Here is a 24298-nt window from a genome sequence, read left to right on the forward strand (position 1 = left end):
TCACCTTGCCGTAACTATGTAAGTCGCTTGGGAAAAAGGCTGAGAGAAAAACATCATCAATACATTCATGGTTCTAATAACTCATAGTTTCAGATCCCAGATCTACATAATCATAACTGCCCCTTTCCTATATTACAAATGTATCCCCCTGGATTAAAACTCTAGCTTGGAGCCCATTTTGTAAGTTCATATGAATTACAGTCAGTTTTTGCTAAGTACCTAAGCTAGAAATAGGAAAGCAATTTTTTTTTCCAATTTGATAGAATTTATGTCATTAGAGGATATAGAGTTTAAAAAAAACAAACAATATGTTAATAATGAGAAATAGATTCCCTAGGGTTTCCTAATATTTGGCTTTTTATTGAAAATGCCTCCTGATATAGAAATTGTCAATCATTCTTAATGTCTGAGGTTTTCTTTATTCCATTAAATAGTAAATGTTTAAATTCTGATAAAGTCTCATGTACAATAACTATTCCCTTACACCACCATGGCCCTTTCTCTATTATAGCACTTAAGACATTGGGGCAGAGGTCATTATGTGTGTCTTTTTCTCTTCTAGACTGGAAACTCCATGTATGCCAAGTGTCTTACACAGTGATGGTGTTTAGTGAGCATCAGCAAAAGTGTGCCATTACTGAATCTGTCCACAATAATTACAGAACAAGGAATACAATTTCATATTTTCACTCCAGTTGGATAGTAGATATTAAGGAAGTCTACTGAATAAATCACCATATACATGACACAGTAAGTAAAACCATCACCTTGAAATCATTTCCACATTTCTGTAACTTATTTGCCCAGCTCTTAAGGCTACAGATCCACAAGGACTAGCAAGTAAACATTTACAGTATACAGTTTTGCAGATCTGAAGTCACATTCCACTTTCATAGGACTCCCAAATTTATTTTCTCAATTAATGAATGACAAGGCCATACTGATCCTCCCCTGGAGGCTTTATCTATACAGGGCTTATTCTTATAGAACCATCTTTGTATTTGCCATTTTCTCTGCCTGGAAGACTCTGGCCTCTCCACTGTTGGTTCTCATCATTTATGTCTCATCCCACCAGTCTTCCCCCCTTAACACTGCACTTACCATCACAACATCATTTTAAATCTCACTTATCCTATTAGCTTTATATAAGTTTACTGCTTTATATACTTGTTTACTGTGTACTTCTCATTGAAATATAAGCTCCACAAAGCAGGAAACTTGCCTAACTTGTTCACTGCTCTATCTCTAGATCTTAACACAGTGCTTGGCACAGAGTTAAGTACTCAACATATATTTCTTAAATGAGTGATGGATATATGAAGGGTGAATAACCAAACAGGTGAATGACTGATGACCTTCAACATGCCAAAGCTTTCAAATTCAGTTTAGTTTCACTACAGAATATTACAGTTCTGAGACATTCCATTATAATATATTCAGAGATGCTAGCATAAGGTAACTTTAGATAGTACATGGTATGCTGGGAATGGCTCAAACTGCCACTGGGTATGCATCAAGACTCCCTCATTTACCTTCTAGGTAATCTTTGCTCAGATTACTGAACGGCTCTCTATACAAATTGTTTGCTCATGCTTGATTCAGGGGTAATAAATACCAATCTCTCATATCTGTTATGAGGATTAAGTAAGACAATGCATATCAAAGTGCCAAAAACAAGAAACATTTCATATATGCTGTGGCTTCCCACGTGGCTCAGTGATAAAGCATCTATCTGCCTGCCAATGCAGGAGACACAAGAGATGAGGTTTCAATCCCTGAGTTGGGAAGATTCCCCAGAGGAGGAAATGGCAACCTGCTCCAGTATCTTTGCCTGGGAAATTCCATGGACAGAGGAGCCTGGTTGGCTCAACTCCACGGGGTCACAAAGACTCAAACATGACTGAGCAAACACGCACCTATGTATGTTGTACCATAGATAGAGTAAGGTACTGAGAAAATGTTACTTCTCTTCTTCTACATGGTTGTGGGTGAGAGATTATGGAACCACTGGGTCAGTCTATCACCTTGGGACTCACCTCTCCCTCAAGACTTAGAAATTGGTTTAAATTTAATAACTGAGGATACTCTATGGTTATACAGAATGAAAACAAACAATATAATGGAGCAAGACAGAAAATATATAACTTTACAGAACAAATGCCTTTTAACAAACTTAGAAGGACTTTGGGGTTTTAACATTAGTTCATATTTGAGGATTATGAAAACATGATAGAAACAGCATAGAAAGGTTGGACTGGCCCCTAAACACCAGCTCTTTTAATACTCCCATTATAGAAATAGGGAATCATATTGATATACATGATCCTAACTACAGGTAATTAATGAGACTGTGAGGATAAAACACCAACATTCTGGTCCTTGGGTTACTTTTTTTAACTATATGTCACTTATTCTTAACATTTCGTAAAAAAAAAAAAAGCAACAAGTATTTAATTCTGAAATCTCTATTACAAAATGTCAAAGTATCTTCAGAGTAATCAATATGGTACAACATAATATTAAAGAAATCACCTAAAAACAAAAAAAAACAGTGCAATAGATTAAACTAATTCTCACTATATTTAATAGAGCTGTAACACAAGAATGGCTTATTATTAACATCCTGTTCTGATACTGAACAAAGGAAACAACTAGATAATGGATGGATAATAATGGAAATTTTAATTAGCTGCTCTGTATGAGATTAATGAAAATTACCACTGTGCCCGTTTGATCTTTAAAAAATAATGCAGACAAAGTTAGCAATTAGCACACATCATGCTATTCCAAAGCTAGGTGAACAAAGAGCTTTCCTAATTTGAAACCATTCCTTAATTTGAAAATCATTAGAATGGAGATACTTGTCAGTATAACTGTGTTTGTATTATTCTAAAACACTACACAAAGAACCAAAAGAAACTTTGGTTCAGTTTACAATCATCCTACTCTAATATAAAATTTATGTATCAAAATCAGACATGCAATATTCTAAAAAGATATTTTTAAATTGCAGTGGAGATACCACTTCTGATTTAAAATTGACTTGGTCTGAGTATGACCTGTCATTCTCTAATGTAAATACAAACTTATAAATTGAGGAAAGTTTCCACATTCTAAGCTGTAAAGGTGTCTTGCTGCAGACACTGGGAAAAACTGTTAATTGTACACAAGCCTTTTCAACTACAGAGTGCACACAAATACCAATTACTATAAATGGTATCATCTTCAAAAAGGAAGGACAATATTATTGTCATGAAAGCAGTAATATCATTATTCTTATTGACCATGATTTATAAACTCTAATGTAGTCAGGTTACTTTAGCTACTTCAACCAAGTGAGTGTCTTGTCTTTGACTGCAGTTTTCTGAAAAAAGCAATGTTACAGATTAACAAATTTGAAATTATATCTAAAAAGGTTCACAGCATTGTTTTTGAGATGCTCCTATAAGTTTAAATGCATAAGAAATAGAAAGCCATTTCCCTCATCATCAGTTCCATGAATTCCAGTAGAAAACAAGTTGATCTACATATTTATTCTAAAAGTGATGTTTCTGGTGGGCTATACAAAGTTGAATATGCTGTTAAAACTTTAGGTGGCCTCTCTCTATTATATAAGAAAAATATCTTGTATATGGAAGTTATTAGAGATGATTAATTTATTCCTAAAATATAAAAGGTACTTTAAAACAAATATATTACTACAACATTTTGAACAATTTATATGCAATTTGCATTGACAATTTAATTGCATGAAAATATACTGTAAAATATACTAATATTATCCATTTAAGGTCTGTGAGATAAAAACATAGAAAAGTAGTATCACAAGATAAATTCATATAGTGTCATTTCTCATTGCAGGACATATAGTTTATAATTAAGACCTTTCAGAGGTCAAATGTAAAACGTAGAATAAAAGAACATATCCTAACATCAAGCAGAATAGTATCTGCATCATTGAGGTCACAGAAAAAGAAGAGACAAGAAGCCAGAAAAATTATTTGAGCAAATAATGGCTGAAAACTTCCTGAATCTGTGGAAAGAAACAGATATCCAGGTCCAAAAACTCCAGAAAATTCCAAATAATATGAACCCAAAAAGAAAAAAAAATTAGATGCATTATAATTACAATGAAAAAAGTAAAGGATAAAGATAGAATCTTAAAAAGAGAAAGATAAAAGCAACTTATTCGATACAAAGGAAATCCCATAAGGCTATCAATAGATTTTTTGCAGAAACTTTACAGGTCAGAAGGGAGTGGCAAGATATAGGAATAATGCTGAAGGAAAAACTTGCTAACCAAAAATTCTCTAAACGAGGCAATCATTCAAAATCAAAGGAGAAATTAAGAGGTTTCCAGAGAAGGAAAAGCAAAAGGAATTCTTCACCATCAAGACAGCCTGACAAGAAATGTTAAAGGGAATTCAGTAAGTTAAAAAGAAAAGGACTAATTGATAATAAGAACACATACCTAAGTAAAAATCTCATTGGAAAACATAAAGAAATAATAAGCATAGTGGAGCAATCACTTACAAAGCAAGTATGAAGGGTAAAAGACAAAAGGACTAGTACTATTTTTAAAACCAATAATTAAAGGATGTATGAAATATAGATGTAAACTGTGTCAATTAAACATAAGATATGAGGGGGAAATATAAAGTTTTGGAATGTGTTCAAAATTAAGTTACGATTAACTTAATAGAGAATGCTATAAACTTATGTGAACCTAACAGTAATCACACAAAAATAATTACAGTAAATACAAAAAAGAAAATGAGAAAGGGAAAAAATAAAAATAAAGAAAATGAGCAAGGAATCTAACGGTCAAATCACAAAAGAATAGAGAAAGAGAAGAAAAAACAGAAAGGAATTATAAACCCTGCGAGAAAACAACTAACAAATTACAATAAATATCTACCTATCATTTACTTTAAATGGAATACTCTACCTATCAGTAATTACCTTAAATGGAATAAATGGCCTAATCAAAAGACATAGAGTAGCTGAACAGATGAAAAAATAATACCTTTCTACAGGTATAATAATAATGCTGCCTACAGGAGACTAACTTAAAACCTAAAGACACTCACAGACTTAAAATAAGGGGATGGAAAAAGATATACTGTGCAAACAGAAATGAAAAGGAAGGTTGAGTAGCAAGATTTATATCAGACAAAATAGACTTTAAAACAGAAACAGTAACAAAACTCAAAGAAGGGCATTACATAACAATAAAGCAGTCCATCCAACAAGAAGATATAACATTTATAAATATTTATGCACCCAACAAAGAACCTAAATATATAAAGCACATATTCACAGAGATGAGGGAATAAAGAAATAACAATACAATAACAGTGCAGGACTTTAAGAGCCTACTATCCTTATATCAATGGATAGATCATACAGATAGAAGATCAGTAAGGAAACATTAGCCTTAAAAAACACATTAGACAAGATGAACTTAATATATATACAGGACACTGCATCTAAAAACAGCAGAATACACATTGTTTTCAGGTGCACATGGAACATTCTTCAGGATAGATCATATGTAAGGAAAGAAAACAAGTCTCAAAATTTCAGATCAGTTCAGTCGCTCAGTCGTGTTCAACTCTTTGCGACCCCATGAATCACAGCACGCCAGGCCTCCCCTGTCCATCACAAACTCCTGGACTTTACTCAAACTCATGCCCATTGAGTCGGTGATGCCATCTAGCCATCTCATCCTCTGTCGTCCCCTTCTCCTCCTGCCCCCAATCCCTCCCAGCATCAGGGTCTTTTCCAATGAGTCAACTCTTCACATGAGGTGGCCAAAGTATTGGAGTTTCAGCTTCAGCATCAGTCCTTCCAATGAACACCCAGGACTGATCTCCTTCAGGATGGACTGGTTGGATCTCCTTGCAATCCAAGGGACTCTCAAGAGTCTTCTCCAACACCATAGTTCAAAAGCATCAATTTTACGGCGCTCAGCTTTCTTCACAGGCCAACTCTCACATCCATACATGACCACTGGAAAAACCATAGCCTTGACCAGACGGACCTTTGTTGGCAAAGTAATGTCTCTGCTTTTTAATATGCTATCTAGGTTGGTCATAACTTTCCTTCCAAGGAGTAAGCATCTTTTAATTTCATGGCTGCAGTCACCATCTGCAGTGATTTTGGAGCCCAAAAATTTTACTAAGACTGAAATCATATGAAGCATCTTTTGCACAAGGATATAAAACTAGAGATCAATAACAAAAAACTGGAAAAAAAAAAACAGGGAGATTAAACAAAGTGCTATTAACAACCAATGGGTCAACAAAGAATGCAAAAGACAAGTCAAAAAATACCTTGAAACAATACAAATGCAAACAGAACATTCCAAAATCTTTGGGACACAGGAAAAGCCAATCTAAGAGTTAAACTCACAGCAAAACAGGCCTATCCCAAGAAAAAAACAAACCTAACATTACATTTAATGGAACTAGAAAAATAAGAAGAAAATGAAACCAAAGTTGGTAGAGGAAGGAAGTAATAAAGATCAAACAGGAAATAAATGAAATAGGAACTACAGAAAGAAAGAAAGAAAGAAAGAAAGAAAAGATTAATAAAACAAAGAGCTGGTTCTTTGAAACCATAAATAAAATTGATAAGCCGTTAGCTAGATTCATCAAGAAACAAACAGAGGGGGCCCAAATAAATAAAATCGTGAATGAAAGAGAATTTACAAGCAAAAGCACAAAAATACAAAAGATAGGAGATTACTAAGAACAATTATACACCAACAAATTAGACAAGTAAAAGAAATGAATAAATTCCTAGAAACACAAAATCTTCCCAGATTCAGTCATGAAGAAATAGAAAATCTGAATAGGTAAATTACTAGTAATTAAATTGAATCAGTAATCAAAGAACTCCAAACAAAGTTCAAGTCTAGATGGCTTCACAGGTGAATTCTACCAAACATTTAAAGAAGAATTAATGCCTATCTTTTTCAAATTACTCCCAAAATCTAAAGAGGAAGGAGCACTTCCAAACTTATTTTATGAGGCCATCATTACTCATACCAAAACCAAATAAAGATACAACAATAAAAAAAAAAAATCACAAGCCTATATCCTTGATGAACACAGTTGAAAAAATCCTCACAAAATATGAGCAAACCATTACTAACAAGGACCTACTGTACAGAACATGGAAATTTGTTCAATGTTATGTTGCAGCCTGAATGGGAGGGAGTCTGGGGGAGAATGGATACATGTATATATATGGCTGAGTACATTCACTTTTCACCTGAAACTATCTCAACATTGTTAACTGGCTATACCTCAATACAAAATAAAAAGGTTTCAAAAATACTCAAAATGACAAAGTTTTGATTAATGGTCTTCAATTCTTAAAAAAAATATGAACAAACCAAGTTCAACACTATATTAAAAATACATCACACACCATGATCAAGTGGAATTGATTCCAGGAATGCAAGCATGGCTTCACATTAATGCTAAAACATGTACCCCTACATTCAGCACAGCATTATTTATAATAGCCAAGATATGGAAGTGACCTAAGTGCCTCTTGATAAATGAATGAATAAAGGAAATGTGCCATATTTATATATACATGGAACATTATTCAGCCATAGAAAGAATAAACTCTTGCCATCGCCACAACATGGTTGGTTGTACAGAATATTAGGATCAATATTATTATCTGTAGCTCCTACAGAATATATTAGGACTAAGTCAGACAGAGAAAGACAAATACCGGATAATTTCACTTGTATGTGGAATCTAAAACACAAAATAAACAAACATACAAAACAAAATAGAAACAGACTCATAGAATACAGAAGCAAAGTGGTGCTTGTCATGAGGAGGATGATAGGAAGATGGGCAAAGTAAGTGAAGGGGGTTAAGAGGTACAGTGTAAAACCATCATCATTCTTCAGATTATACATACAATATGCCTCAAAAGGATTTAACTAAGTTTATTTAAGTATAATTAGCTAAAATGTTTTAAGTAAAAGGTTTTCTATAAGAAAACATTTATTGTTTACTTATTGAAGCTTTAACATATTAAATAACAGATTAAGCATTTTACCTACAAATTACAGAATCTAAGACCATTTCAAGACTTCCCTGTAGCTCACATGGTAAAGAATCTGCCTATGGCACAGGAGACCAGGGTTTGATCCCTGGGTCAGGAAGATCCTCTGGAGAAAGGAATGACAATCAACTCCAATATTCTTGCCTGGAGAATCCCATGCACATAGAAGCCTGGTGGGCTACAATCCATGGGGTCACAAAGAGTCGGACACGACCGAGTGACTAACACACACACACAAGGCCATTTCAGAATGAATACTTAAATCATTCTTTCAGCACATGTACTATTAGAAATGTCAAGTACACAAGGAAACCTGAAAACATTTATTTAAATTCAGTGGCCCTATTTTTATATCTTCTGTTGTAAAACACATATTTAATTTGTAGACTATGGAAGAAAATAGTTCATAATAACACCAAATAATTACTCAGTTAAACACACAATAAATTTTAATTTTTATCACTGACCAAGACAAAAGGGTGCTATTTTAATAAGTGGAATGTTGATCCCTAAACACTAAATTTCATTTATTGTAAAACAACAGCCTTATCTGATTGAGATACTCTCAGAGACAGTAATAATGAAAAGTTAAACCACCTTTGCCAACAAAGGTTCGTCGAGTCAAGGCTATGGTTTTTCCAGTAGCCATGCATGGATGTGAGAGTTGGACGGTGAAGAAAGCTGAGCACCGAAGAATTGATGCTTTTGAACTGTGGTGTTGGAGAAGACTCTTGAGAGGCCCTTGGACAGCAAGGAGATCCAACCAGTCCATCCTAAAGGAGATAAATCCTGGGTGTTCATTGGAAGGACTGATGTTGAAGCTGAAACTCCAATACTTTGGCCACCTCATGCGAAGAGTTAACTCATTGGAAAAGACCCTAATGCTGAGAAGGATTGGGGGCAGGAGGAGAAGGGGACGACAGAGGATGAGATGGCTGGATGGCATCACCGACTCAATGGACATGGGTTTGGGTAGACTCCGGGAGTTTGTGATGGACAGGAAGGCCTGCCGTGCTGCGATTCATGGGGTCGCAAAGAGTCAGACACGACTGAGTGACTGAACTGAACTGAAACCACCATTAAATGATTTGTTAGAATCTAAACTATTTAATGATATTCAAAATTTGTGTAATAAACAATCAGTATTACATGGTTCTTTTTCATATCAAATACAATAAACATGCACTCTACTCCATACTTAAAATCTATTCATACTTACCTTTTAAAACTAGTATTTATCAATTATAATGAACAATGTACATATGAGTGAATGGACACCCAGTAAATCTTTAAAACTGTAAAGTGTGCCTACTAGCATTTTTTATGAGACCTTATCACCACCCACTAAATAAAAGAAAGTTTAAGCATTATGTTTATCTTTCATTTGATGGAAGCCCCAGAGATATATCAGATAATGAAATCTAAACAGAGAAAAAGTAAGCCAGGGGTTTCTTAACTCTGGGTCCCAATTCATGGAGTATGTAAACTGGAAAGGAAAACATGACATCTTTATTTTCAGTAATCACTGACTTGAATTTAGGTCATCTCTTTCAATTATGAATGCAGGCAACAGACCATAGTGGCATAAGTAGCACCTACAACTTGGTCACTGTAACTAATAGAAGTCACAGATACTTTCCTATGATACATGCATACCACACATTTGTGGTGGTATATTAAAATACCACCATTTCTTCAAATTTCCCCTAGTTATATGAGATGACACTTTATCCTGGTATTTAACAAATCTTTTAAAGAAAGCCCATTACAGTCTAGGTTTTTTAATTAAACATTTTGAGATAATTTGAATATGCATCCAGTTATAACAGAAATTCAGAGAGCCTCTGTTTCCACCCGGTGATGACGTCTTGCAAAACTATATTACAATATCTCAACTGGGATACTGACAGTGAGAAAACCCACCTATTTCTGAGAGTTCCTTAGTTTATCTTGCACTTGCATGTATGTGTATGTGTGTATTTTAGTTCTTTGCAACTTGATCACCTGTAGATTCCTGTAGTGAAAGTGTTAGCCGTTCAGTCGTGTCCGACTCTTTGTGACACCATGGACTTTAGCCTGCCAGGGTCCTCTGCCCATGGACTTTCCCCTGCAAGATTATTGGAGTAGGTTGCCATTCCCTTCTCCAGGAAATCTTCCTGACCCAGGGATCAATCCCAGATCTCCTGCATTACAGGCGGATTCTTTATCATTTGAGTCACGAGATTCGTGTATCCCACCACCAAAGTCAAGATACAGAATAATCTCATTGCCACAAGGATGCCTCATTTTGCCTTTTTATAACCACATTCAAATCCCTCCTACAACCCTCCCCTCCTGGCAACCACTAATCTATTCATTTCTGTAATTTTGTCCTTGCAAGAATGTCATATAAAGGCAATTATATAGTAAGCTTTTGGCATGGGTTTTTTTCACTTAGCATAATGCCCTGGAGAGTCATACAAATAATTCCAGATATCAGTAGTTTATTCCTGTTTATTGCCAATAGCCCATGATATGGATATACTACAATTATTTAGCCATTCACCCACTGAGAACATTTAGGTTGTTTCCAGTTGTTTTTTAAGTTTAGGGGTTTTTTGGGGGATGGGCAGTGCTGGGTCTCCATTTCTGTGCACAGGTTTCTCTTGGCTGCTCATAGGCTCTCTCTAGTTGCAACGAGCAAGGCCTACTCTAGTTGTGGTGCAAAGCTTCTCATTGCAGTGGCTTCTCTTGTTGCGGAGTATGGGTTTTAAGGTGCTCAGGCTCAGTAGCTGGTGGCGCGCGGGCTTAGTTGCCCACAGCATGTGGGATCTTAGTTCCCAGACCAGGGATAGAACCTATGGCCCTTACACTGGCAGGTGGATTCTTAACTGCTGGACCACCAGGGAAGTCCTTGTTTCCAATTTTTGTCTATTATGAACAAAACAGCTATGAACTCCAAGCTCAGGTTTTTGTGCAAATATAAGTTTCTATTTCTCTGGAATGTGTCATAAACTTTACAAAATACTTTGATAAGTATATTTTCATATAGTTTCCTTTTTAATCCTATGAAGTTTGTGTTGTGGGCTTCCCAGGTGGCTGAGTGGTAAAGAATCCGCCTGCCAATGCAGGAGGTGCAGGTTCAATCCCTGGATCAGGAAGATCCCCTGGAGGCGGGCATGGCAACCCTCTTCAGTTTTCTTGCCTGGAGAATCCTATGGACAGAGGAGCCTGGTGGGCTACAGTCCATAGGGTCGCAAGAGAGTCAGATATGACTTGGCGACTAAATAACAACAACAATTTGTGTTTTACATTTAAAAACATGATTCTGAAAAGGTTCCCATAGGCTCACCAGACTGTCAGAGGGATTCATGGTACAAAACAAGTTCAGAACCCTTATAGGTGTCTGTTTCCTCTATTTTGTACTGTCACTACATTGACTCTACTGCTCTATGAAGGGAGAAAAAGCATGCTGCCCTTTCAAATAGAAAAGCCTCATCTATGCAAAAAACAAGAAAATGCGCAAAATTTGACCAATGATGATGTCCAGTAAGATAACCAGTATTTGGCATAGCCAGTTTCTTCATGTACCATTTAAAGATAAGAATAATAGGGAATGCTTCATCAGCATTTGTTATGTCAGGCAAAGACTATAAAGATATTTAGGCATAAGATATTTAGATATTTAAGATACTCAGAAAACAAATTTAAGGTTATGGAAAGGGAAGCGGGAGAGGGATAAATTGGCAATTTGAGAATAACAGATGCATATTACTATATATAAAATAGATAATGAACAAGGACCTACAACTGTATAGCATTGAGAAAACCACCTATCCTAATGAGAATTCCTTAGTTTAACTTGTGTGTGTGTGTGTATTTTAGTTCTTTGCAACTTTATGTGTAGGCTCATATAGCACAGGGAACTACATTTAATCTTATAAAAACCTATAATGGAAAAGATTCTGAAAAATATATAGAGATAGGTAAATAGACATGTACATCTGAAACACTGCAAATCAATTACACTTTGATTAAATTTTTTAATTAAAAAAAAGATATTTAAGTATGTTTTCACTCCCTACTTTACTATTTTTAGATCTAATAGTAATTTTTGATACTGTAACAAAGCCAGTCTAATAATACTTTTGAGGATTATAAAAGTTTCCTATAGCCTAGAAGAAACTATATCTTAAGTAGTTAATGAAGCTATAAATTGTAAATGAAAGAAAAATTCCTTCCACAAAACAAGGAAGTCCGTATTATTTTTAGACCCCTAGCCTTGTAAACATTTTATTAAGTGCTGTCAGCCAAAATGAACACGCTGAATTTTATTCAACTTGCCTACCTTTATCAATAGTGCATCAATAGTAAAACAATCAAGGCATAGAAAAACAAAGAAAAGTAAAAGATCTATGATTAATTGACATGTGTTTATGTCAATGGATGTATGTCTTTGGCACTGAATGAGATTCATAAATTTAGATATCAAAAAGGCCTTATATTTCTATAGCCAAAACAGCTTCAGAACTTTTCCTATGTATTTTTTCATCTAATACCAGGAGGCAATACTGCTAAAACCATTTTTCTTTTTTGCATCTGTGAAAATTGAGCCATGGAGAAGTCATGACTTGTCTGAGACTATGTAACTAGCAAATTATTCTCAGAAACCAGCTAGAAATCTATATCAGAGAGTTCCTTTTGGAAGACAGGGCAGAACTATTTTCAAGGAGCCACAATTTGCTTTCAATGTTGGATTATAACAAGAAGAGGAAAGGTGGGCAAAAATTTCAGAAATATTCCTTACCCTTAAAAGCTGTGTGAATTTAGTCAAGTTATTACTTGACCTCCTGGGCCTTGGGTTCCTTAGCTTCAAAACAGGAATAATATAGTATCTACCTTCAGAGTTGTTATAAGGATGAAATAAGAATCCAGGTCAAATGCAATAATACCTGGTATATAATCAACACTTAATTAATGTTTGCTGCCATTATATATTATCCTTAATCTAAAGAGAAATGTCTTTAAATTCGCCTAATGAAAGAAATGCTGGTGTTATGAAATTAGCAGTTTCTAGTCACTTGATTCAGGTGATGCTGAGTTGTGCTGCTTATTTCTCTGAGATGCTCAGGAAAGGATTTCTACCTTAGGTACACAATGCTATTATCTTCAAACTGTATCCTGAGGGCCCACAGAGTTCCTTAAGGAAGGCTCACGGAGGGAGCATCCAGATCTTCTCTTCCCCAAGAACGAGGACATTCGAACATTTATCTGATGTATATATTCCTATTCCAGATGTGGTTTCTAACGGGTAAGCTGCTTTGATGTTAAATAAAGTTTAAACCCACTGAGCTGGATGATCTCAAAGGTCCTGCCTTTTTGATTCTATGACTCAGAATATGCCACCACTTGCATCCTAAAAGAGAAGCTTTTCTTTTTGAAATAAAAAATTTTAATTGACTACCATGTTCTCTGCACACACACGTTGACTAGTTAGTTAGGTTGTCAGTTTCTTCATAAAACATCCTCTTTTGCATATGATGTTTTTTTTCTTATTAGAATAGTCCCACTCAACATTTTTGAGTTCCCATTAAGTTCCAGGAACTGGGAGTACAGGTATAAGCCAAGACATACCCTTGCCATCAAAGAGCTTACTCTCTGGGTAGTGGTGAAAGGCAATAAGCAGACTTATGAAACAATGTGCTAATGCCATGGCAGCAGATATAGGGAGGTAAAGGAATGTGAAGGATAGATGCTCTGCTTTTATTTGGGGGAAGATGCTCAGGCAAGCTGTAAAAGGTGAGTATATGTTCACCCAAGGCAGTAAAGTTATTTTAGTCAGAAGTTACAATAAACACTGAGGCATGTTTGGGAACTTGCTGGTAGGTCAATAAATCTGGCACTCAAGGCTAATGTTTCTCAAACTGGGTTCTTCAAACATACTCTTAATGGTCTCTGAGTTGTGTATGGTAATTTTAAATTCTGCAGTTTCATTTCATCAGATAATGTGATAAAGCTCTGTATTAACTGAATTATTGGGGGAAGCATGTTATCCCCAAGTCCTGCCACCTAAATTCAGCATTCACATTTGCCTTTACTTTACTTTTTTTTTTTTACTTTACTGTTACTGGGAAGGATGCCTTTCCTTATCTCAACCTAATGAAAACAGAGATGGCCTTAGTATAAAAACAATGCATTTGCACGAAATACAAAGAAAATGACATTGCAGTAGGCTGTCATCAAAATTAATTGTTAATCAAAATTTAACCACAGATGGAGTAGAGAAAGGGCTTCCCAGGGTGGCACTAGTGGTAAAGAATTCACCAAGCAATCCAGGAGATGCAAGAGATGTGGGTTTGATCCCCGAGTCCAGAAGATCCCCTGGAGTAGGAAATGACAACCCACTTCAGTATTCTTTGCCTGGAAAATTCCACTGACAGAGGATCCTGGCAGGCTACAGTTCACAGGGATGCAAAGAGTTGGACACGACTGAGCACACAGGCATGCACACATGTAGGCACACACTGGGAGTGGAGAAAATGAATAGTACAATTTGGTCACACTATGGCACTCTAAGCTTCCCTGGTGGCTCAGATGGTAAAGAATTTGCCTACAATGCAGAAGACCCAGGTTTGATCCCTAGGTTGGAAAGATTCCCTGGAGAAGGGAATGGCAATGCACTCCAGTATTCTTGCCTGGAGAATCCCATGGACAGAAGAGCCCGGTGAGCTACAGTCCATGGGCTCACAAAGAATAGGACACGATTGAGCGACTAACACACACACGCCACTCTAAGCACAGAGAACAAAAACAATGCCACAGTCTAAATAGCAATTCAGGTTCAGCAGAACATAATTTATCACTTAAAATAATGTTAATTTAAATTTGTAATTTTCTTTAATATGTATATTTGTCGTATAAAGTATATAACTGCTACTGGCAGACTTTATATTTTATTCTGTGTTGGCATACATTTAAACAGTTTAATTAAAAGATCTGAAGTCAGGACTTCCCTGGTGGTCCAGTGGTTAAGACTCCATGCTCCCAAAGCAGGAGGCCGGGGTTCCATTCCTGGTCAGGGAGCTAAATCATATATGCTGCAACTAACTATCCCACATGCCAAAACTAAGACTTGGTGCAGCCAAATAAATATTTTAAAAAATAATATTTTAAGCCAACACTGGGGTCTCTGAGAAGGCTCTTCCTTTAAAAAGGGTCTATATTTTGGTCAAATCTGAGAAACTGCCATAGGTGAAAGTAAGGTACTAGAAGGATTTAGGCTATGGAATGACAAATGCATCTGTATTGTCAATGATGGCTTGAGCTGGGAGGTGTGCAGAAAAGCAGCTGGGGGAGAGAATGGGGCAGATTTGTTTCAGGAAGAATATGATGACATGCTAGCTATTAACATTGCAGTTAGAAAGACAAGACTGGATAAGAGGGTTGTTTAGGACCTAGACTTACTGAACCTAGGGGAGTAAATAGGGATGCTGGGTCAGGTAAGACAGAGGAACTAACATGTTTCCCAGATTTTGGCAGCCCCTGATAGCATTATCTGCATTTTTACAGATCAAGAAACTGAAGTTTCAAAACTTGGGCAAGGTCACATTACTAGTAAGAATCTGAATTTGATCCCAATTATGCCTGACTCTGAGGCCTGTGTGCTTAACCATGGAAAGACACTGCCTTCACATTGGTAGTGATAAAGTTGTGTTCAAAAGTCCCACAGAATATATAGAAAGTGAGAAGACATGGCCAAGATAATTTTATTAGTGCTTGTATTTAGAAGCAGATGGCAAGAAGTATAGAATAGAATATTGTATAAATCTTTAAGAAGTGAAAGGAGAAGGAAATGGCAACCCACTCCAGCATTCTTGCCTGGAAAATCCCATGGACAGAGGAGCCTGGCAGGCTACAGTCCATGAAGCTGCAAAGAGTCGGACACGACTGAGCGACTAACACACACATAAGAAGTGAAAGGGAGGTGACATTTTAAGTTGTACATGTGCAATTGAACACTTAACTTTCCCTTTTTTCAGATCTGGCCTCTAAAATATTACTGCAACACTTCCTTGGGGTCCAGTGATCGAGAATCTGCCTGATAATGCAGGGGACACGGGTTCGATCACTGGTCTAGGAATATGCCATATGCTGCAGGGCAACTAAGCCTGTGTGCCACAACTATTCATATGCTCTTGAGCCCACGTGCCACAATACTGAGCCCAAGGTTCGCAACTACTAAGGCCCGGGTACCTAGAGTCCTGCTCTGCATCAAAAGAAGTAACTGCAAGAAGTCCACACACCACAAATAGAGAGTAGCCCCCATTCACCACAACTAGAGACAGCTCATGACCAGCAATGAGGACTCAGCACAACCAAAAATAATATCTTTTTTCTTAAATTATTGCAACATTAAAAATGACAATTTATTTACAATAAAATCAGCTACTCCATGAATATGCAGCTTAATTAAAGAAACTGATATCTTTGGTATCAAATAGTGTTTTAGGAAGATAGCCTTCTGTTTAGTGTTTAAAAGAGGAAAGATTTGTTTAGCTTTGGATATGCAAACTCTAAGAACACCTGGAAGTTGATCTTTTTTGTTTTCATTTCAAAAAACTGATTTTACCTAACAAAGTCAAACATTCGTTTGTATTTTCTATAGTAGTAATGGATTTATAAGTTATTCAAGACATTTGCTGATAAATAATTCATCTCTGCTGCATGAGAACCAATTCTAGTTCTCAAATAGTATACACCAAACATCACAAAACACTGCTTGTTCAAAGCCTGGGCCTAACTTGAAAGGACACCCTGATAAGAATACCAAGCTAGTACTAGAGCATGTAGGGTACTAGTCTTAGTAGGGTGTATTTAGAAGCAGACGGCAAGAAGTATAAAATAGAATATTGTATAAATCTTTAAGAAGTGAAAGGAAAAGGAAATGGCAACCCACTCCAGCATTCTTGCCTGGAAAATCCCATGGACAGAGGAGCCTGGCAGGCTACAGTCCATGGGGCTGCAAAGAGTCGGACACGACTGAGTGACTAACACACACATAAGAAGTGAAAGGGAGGTGACATATATATATGTGTGTGTGTGTGTGTGTCTGTGTATATATATATATACATGTGTGTATATATATACACACACACATATATATACACACATATACATATATATAAAGTACAATGTTATGATGTTCTAGCTCATAAGGGCCATGTTACAGTTAGAGGTTATGCCAATAGAAGCAGCAGTACCATACTACCCAAAGTGACAGCATTACTTTCACAGATAACCAACCATCTGTTTCATATGGTAGCATTCTTAACTCTAAAGACCTAAGTTGAGAATCTTATCAATTTGAACCCACATTCCTAATTCATCAAAACAATTATTCTAAAAATAACATTTATTCATGGTCCGCATTCAATGGTTTATTATTTTAGCATGTTATTCTCAGAAAGAAAAATAATATAATCTAACAACTCAACATACACACACACACATGCACACACACACACATCTTTTTTTTTTCACACACATCTTGAAAAGCCTTCAACTCCTTCCCTTAATACCCAAAATAAACATTAATGTTAAATCTCTTCAATAGTTAAGGCAATCAGTAGTGTCTTTCTAAACTTCACAAAATGAATGAGCCTTTCAACTTCTTGAATATATTCAGTGAGGGTTCTGTACATCAAACAATAAAAAGTAAACTCGTGATTTTTTTAAAGTACATGTTTACTTTCCAAACACAACAATTTACTCTACCTAAACCTGACACCCCTGTGAGGGCTCTATTGCCAATTTTGCATTCCTTTAAACAAAATAAGATGAAGCAAAAGAACCCAAAAAAGTCAACCATCTGGAGCTCAGTAGCTTAATGCACTATTCTGGCATTCCCAACTAGTACAATTAAGGGTAAAACACTTTCAAAAGAAGAGGCTGCTATATGATGTATGTCTTTGAGAAAAAATAAGAAATTGTGGTAAAATGAAAAACCTGAAGATTCCTTAAGCTGTGCTGTGATCAACTGTTTCTGATTCTTTGTGACCCTGTGAACTGTAGCCCACCATGCTCCTATGTCCATGGGATTTTCCTGACCCAAAGATTGAACCTTGTGTCTCCTGCATTGAATTCCTTAGGTTTCTTCAAAAGTTATGGCATGTGGTTGGCAAGTAGTCATACTGTTACTCAGATTCACTTAGTTAAAGAACACAGTAAGAGTATTTCTAGAAGTACAAGACATCATCCTAAGCCCTGACAGGAATGTCAAAGGGGCATTAAAGTTCCTGCCAGGCAAGAGAGATAAGTGTAACATCAGAGATTGATCTCATCTCTAAAAGCATGTATAGTCACAAATTGTATTTATATAGAAAACCAACCAACAACACATTATAATTGTTTTAGCCCATTAATATAGTGGGAGGAAGCTGACTTTGGAGTCATGGAGATTTTATTTTGAATCCAGTATCTGCTGCTTAGGAATGTTTAACAGTGTGTAACCATTTTTTTGAGTTTCATTATATATTACAAAATTGCTTTGAAGATTTAAATACAAATAGATGTACAGTGTCCAGCACTATGAGTAACACATAGTTAGGTATGTGATATTTACTGCTTATCATCATTGAGGCAGGAGATGGATGGTCCCCTGGCTGAGCAGGTGGAGTTTGTCCTCTGTGGATAGATTTCCAAAATAGCAGGAGGGAGGAGAAGCTAAACCCTGCACAGACAAGCATTAAAAAGACCACATATTTCTCATTCTTGAAGTCAAAGAGACCTTCCTGACTACAAATGCACAGAAAGGCTCACTGAAGTTCAAAAAAGAAGAGAGTGCCACACCACAGTAGATGATGTCAATCTACCCACAGGCTTTTTAGCTAGAATCCACCTTGACTGAGACGCACACGCACACACATGGGAGGACCCTGAGATATTCCAAATACAGACTCAGAGCCAGGCAAAGTAAGATGATTGTCCAAAGGAAACCCGGAAGAAATGTCCAATAAAGTGACTGAAACTACCACAAGGATATGATTCTCTCTCTGAGCCCACACGTACCCTTTGTCCTCCTAATAAACACTTTACTTGTTTCACTACTTTCCATCACTATGTGGAAATTCATTTCTACACAGCTGATGGGTGAGGGGCTGGTCACTGGCTGCTGGTCCCTGGGGTCTAGTGGCTACAACTGAGTGCTCTCACTGCCATGATCCTTAATCTCTGGCTGGGAACCAAAGCCCTGCTTCAAACCACTGCAAGCTGAGGCTACCAAGATGGACTGTTATGAAAATCCAACAACTTGAATGTATTATACTCCAGTCACTGTACTAATTCACTTACCATTTATTATCCTAATCCTTGTAAACAACCCTGAAGAGGTATAAGTATCCCAATTCACAAATGAGAAAACTGAAGATCACAGAAGTTAAGAAACTATGCTATATGAAGATTCCTTTAAAAACTAGGAATAACACTACCATATGACACCAACAATCCCACTACTGGGCATATACCTTGAGGAAACCATAATTGGAAAAGACACAGGTGCCCTAATATGCACTGCAGCACTATTTACAATAGCTAGAACATGGAAGCAACCTAGATGTCCATCAACAGATGAATGGATAAAGAAGCTGTGGTACATAGATACAATGGAATATTACTCAGCCATAAAAATGAATGCATTTGATTCAGTGCTAATGAGGTAGATGAACCTAGAGCCTGTTATACAGAGTGAAGTAAGTCAGAAAGAAAAAAACAAATATCATATTTTACAAGACTAACCTGAGGTCACATACACATAGCTAGTAAGTAGTAGAGATCCAACCTCCAGTCCATTTCAACTCTTTTTTGAGGTCCACAAAGCCCTGTATAATTTTGCCCCTACCTATCTCTACAATTTCATCCCTATCCACTATGTCCCAACCATAGTAGTCTATTACCTGACTCAAACACCCCAAGCCCACATTAGAGCCTCTGCATATATTCTTCCCTTGGCTTGCAAAGCCCTTTTCCTGAATATGTGCATGGTTATTTCCTTTCCATTATTCAAAAACCATGTCCTCACACTGGCTTTCTCTGATCATCCTATATGATGTTGCTCACCACCAAAATGGCATCCTAAAAAACCACACATCACTCCTTTAGGGATTCATTACTATTTGGTATATCCTTTGTTTAGTACTATTTTCTATAGTCTTTGTTTATTGACCTGTTGATTACCTGTCCCCTTTCATTAAAAATATACATTCCCAAGGCATCAAGGGCTTTGTCTTTCTTCTATTGGACTGATCCCCAGCCCATAGCATACTGTGTAGAACACAGGAGATACTCTGAATAATTGTTGGATGAATGAATGTACGAATGGATACACGTAAGAGCTTTCAACTCTGCTGTTTAAATACACAAAAATACATAAACATATAAACACAGATATACACCAGATCTGGAAAGTAGATGTTACAGGTGATTTTTCATGATACAAATTTGACAGCATTTGTGGCACATTTTCCTGAAATACTGCACTCTGTGTGTGTGTGTGTGTGTGCGCACGCTCATTAACCTGCAGTGAGAACAAACTTTTCACTTTCAGTCAGATTCCCTTACTTTTGAAAGCTATCCTTTACATGACTCCTGGAAACAAATCTCCAGATTCCTGATGTTACACAAACCTGTAGATAAACCCTCCTTTTTAATAACACTGGGATACATAAATCAGTTCATTTGATCTGACCAGTTGACAAGCCATACGTGTTATCTTAGATGAATAGAATGTGATGTGAGAGACTGAGCTAGTCTAAGTTGCCAAGTAAAGCACAACACTAGCAATACTAAGGAGGCAGTAGGAGCACCCCACTCCAGTACTCTTGTCTGGAAAATCCCATGGACGGAGGAGCCTGGTAGGCTGCAGTCCATGGGGTCGCTAAGAGTCAGACACGACTGAGCAACTTCACTTTCACTTTTCACTTTCATGCATTGGAGAAGGAAATGGCAACCCACTCCAGTGTTCTTGCCTGGAGAATCCCAGGGACAGTGGAACCTGGTGGGCTGCCGTCTGTGGGGTCGCACAGAGTCGGACACGACTGACGCGACTTAGCAGCAGCAGCAGAAGCAGGCTAAGCAGGGCAACTTACTAGAGTGGAAGTCATAGCACTCAGATTTTAAGCCTGGCTCAAAGTTGCTTTGTGTCATGAGACCTACACAGATTCTCCAGGCCAATCTGTTTCCTCCTGTTATGAAAATGAGGGGCTAGAAAATTATCTCTATTGTCATGTGCAGCTTGAATATTCTACCATTCTGGGGCAAAATAAGGAGCTAGGACAAAATATGTGCTGCCCTGATAGCTCAGTTGGTAAAGAATCTGCCTGCAATGCAGGAGACCCTGGTTCGATTCCTGGGTCAGAAATATCCACTGGAGAAGGGATAGGCTACCCACTCCAGTATTCTTGGTCTTCCCTTGTGGCTCAGCTGATAAAAGAATCCACATGCAATGCGGGGGACCTGGGTTCTATCCCTGGGTTGGGAAGATCTGCTGGAGAAGGGAAAGGTTACTCACTTTAGTATTCTGGCCTGGAGAATTCCATGGATTGTATAGTTCATGGGGTCACAAAGAGTGGGACATGACTGAGCGACTTTCACTTTTTAGGACTTCCCTGTAGCTCAAAGGGTAAAGAATCTGCCTGCAATGCAGGAGACAAGGGTTCAATCCCAGGGTCAGGAAAATCCTCTGGAGAAGAGAATGGCAATCCACTCCAGTATTCTTGCCTGGAGAATTCCATGGACAGAGGAGCCTAGTAGGCTACAGTCCATGGGATTGCAGAGAGTCAGACACAACTGAGCAACTAACACACACGAAGATATTGCCTGGGGCCTGTGAGAAAGACCAAATATGGGGTAGAAGCAAGCACACACATTCCTGAAAGTATAAGTCTCTCTCCAAAAGTGATATTCCATTGAGATCCTGAGTACCATTTGACTTGCCAAATTTTTAGTTTTTCTCTGTCCAGAGGTAAACATCTTACTCCCAAGCTTACTTACTGCTCCATTATTATTCTCAATAATTCTTTCCTTCATCCACCAGCTGTTCTAAGTTTTATTCATTCCACAGACTTCCTCAAGGGCAGTGACTTTTGTGTAAAGGTTTACATAATTTTTCTGGAATATATCTATCATTCAATGTGTGATATATATTTTACGTTACCAGAACTTTACAAAAGCCTAGGCTTGAGACTTCTTTCCTCCACTATATTTTTTCATTTATTGAAGCACACCAATCTGCATGGGGGGGGGGGGACATTTATAAGAGAAGTATCATATACACTAGTAAATGTATTGATGTAGATCACAACTAATTTGTGACAATTCAAACAAAATGGTACTTGCCATCACCACTAAAAAAAGGCCCCCCAAATTAAAAAACCACTTTGAAACATTATTGACATTCCAAAGCATTCAAAAACAGAGTCTCCCTGGGAATACTAAAAATTGCTAGACTCACTATCAAATTGGCTAAGTCCCTGATAGCATAAGTAAAACAAGTATTAAAGAGCAAAAGTGACACTCCTCTCCCAGAAAATAATAACTTGGGTTTTACACAAAGCATGAGCTCTTAGTGGTCAAAACAGAACCAATCTGAAATTTCCTCATCCACATAGTCTCTACATTAGAAATGTGAATTTTGAAGAGTGGTAAATGCTTTGAATTCTAAAAAAGTGTGGTGTATGTGTGAAATGTTTTTATCTAAGATATTATTTTGAAGAACATTTTAGCTACTATAGCATATTATCTTTCTTAGGAGATGACCTTTATGTGTTGCTTTTATATTTTATCTCAACTAGGAGATTAATTTCTTCATTAAACATTACTAGGCAACTACTATGTGCTAGGCCTTGGCTATACAAAGATGTCTAAGATACATCCCCTATCCTCAAGGAGCTCAAAGTCAGGTTGATTAGCACTTTCTTTACCAGGAGAGTTTTTAATGAAAACTTCTAAATGAGGCTTAGGGATTATTAAAATTTGTCACCTAACTCTCCATTCATCCCAAACTTTCTACTATTTTTAGAAATTACTTCTTCTAAATTAGAAAAAGGGAGATCAGTTTATAGACAGAACTTCACCAAATCAGGGAAAAAAGAACAAACACTGATCAAACAATGAGGATAAAGAAATGCATTGTCATACCACTGTTTTATAGCCCATTTCTTAAATGAAAATAGTACAAATTAAGTAAAGCAAAATACTTGTAAACTATTTTTAGACTCATTATTAACTCACAGTGGGTTTTTTAAAGAATTTATTTTCCTTATTTCATTTTAATGTAATATATGATCAATACAGAAGAACTTATGTTAAAATGGCATAAGTTTTAAAGTAGAAACAAATTGTTCATAAACCCAATATCACTTTTTGCCACATTTGGAAAAATACTGCAGTCAATCTATATGTTGTATAAGTAACCAATAAAGGCTTTAAGTTAACAAATTAAACTGGGGATATAAAAGTTTGAAAGTATAAAAATTAATTTCTATTTTCAAATTTTACATTGACCTTAGTTTTTGACCTGTTGAATTCTCTTTGAAGAACACAAAAGGATTTGGGGAAAAAAATTATTACATTAATCCCTCTAGCATCCCTGTAAGGTGAGACATATTATCTCCGTTTTATAGATTGGGCAAGTTCTTTAATCAAATTTGGCCACGATACACAATGACAAATGGAACTGGGAATAGAACCGAGGGCATCTGATTTCTAGTCCAGGGTTCTATTCATTAGTCTTTCTCTCTCATGCCTTTGGCACTTCTCATTGTCCTAAAATACTGTCCAGGATCACTTACTCTTTAAAGTACTAGCTCAGCTGTCAAGGTCACAAAGATACAGAACTTAAAAAAAAGTAATTGCTTCAGTTTCGGATTTTAAAGAGTAGTGCAACATCACAGAGAAATAACCCAGCACAGAAATGGATTCTAAGTGTAGAAAACATATATCAGGTAAATACTACCTTCAAATACTTTGTGTAAGATTCAGATGTGGTCATAAAATAACATACTTTGTTTAATGGATTCATTTGGTAATGCAATACACACAGCTATACAGAAATTACGCACTTATTGACACAGAATACAATTAAAGCAACTGAAAAAGTCCTGCCCCGCCCCTGCCCAAGTGGTAGAGATAGATATTCTTTTACAATGCTGATAGCAAAATGGAGAGTTGG

At 36.7% G+C, this 24298-nt stretch overlaps 1 protein-coding gene across 2 annotated transcripts in view; it reads right to left on the reverse strand.

The window, feature by feature from the left end:
* The window catches only part of DIAPH2 (diaphanous related formin 2), a 950551-nt gene that overhangs the window by 713705 nt on the left and 212548 nt on the right, over window positions 1-24298 (reverse strand). The gene's annotated exons all lie outside the window — the stretch shown is intronic.

The sequence above is a fragment of the Cervus elaphus genome, chromosome X (assembly GCF_910594005.1).
Source record: "Cervus elaphus chromosome X, mCerEla1.1, whole genome shotgun sequence".
NCBI classification, from domain to species: Eukaryota; Metazoa; Chordata; class Mammalia; order Artiodactyla; family Cervidae; genus Cervus; species Cervus elaphus.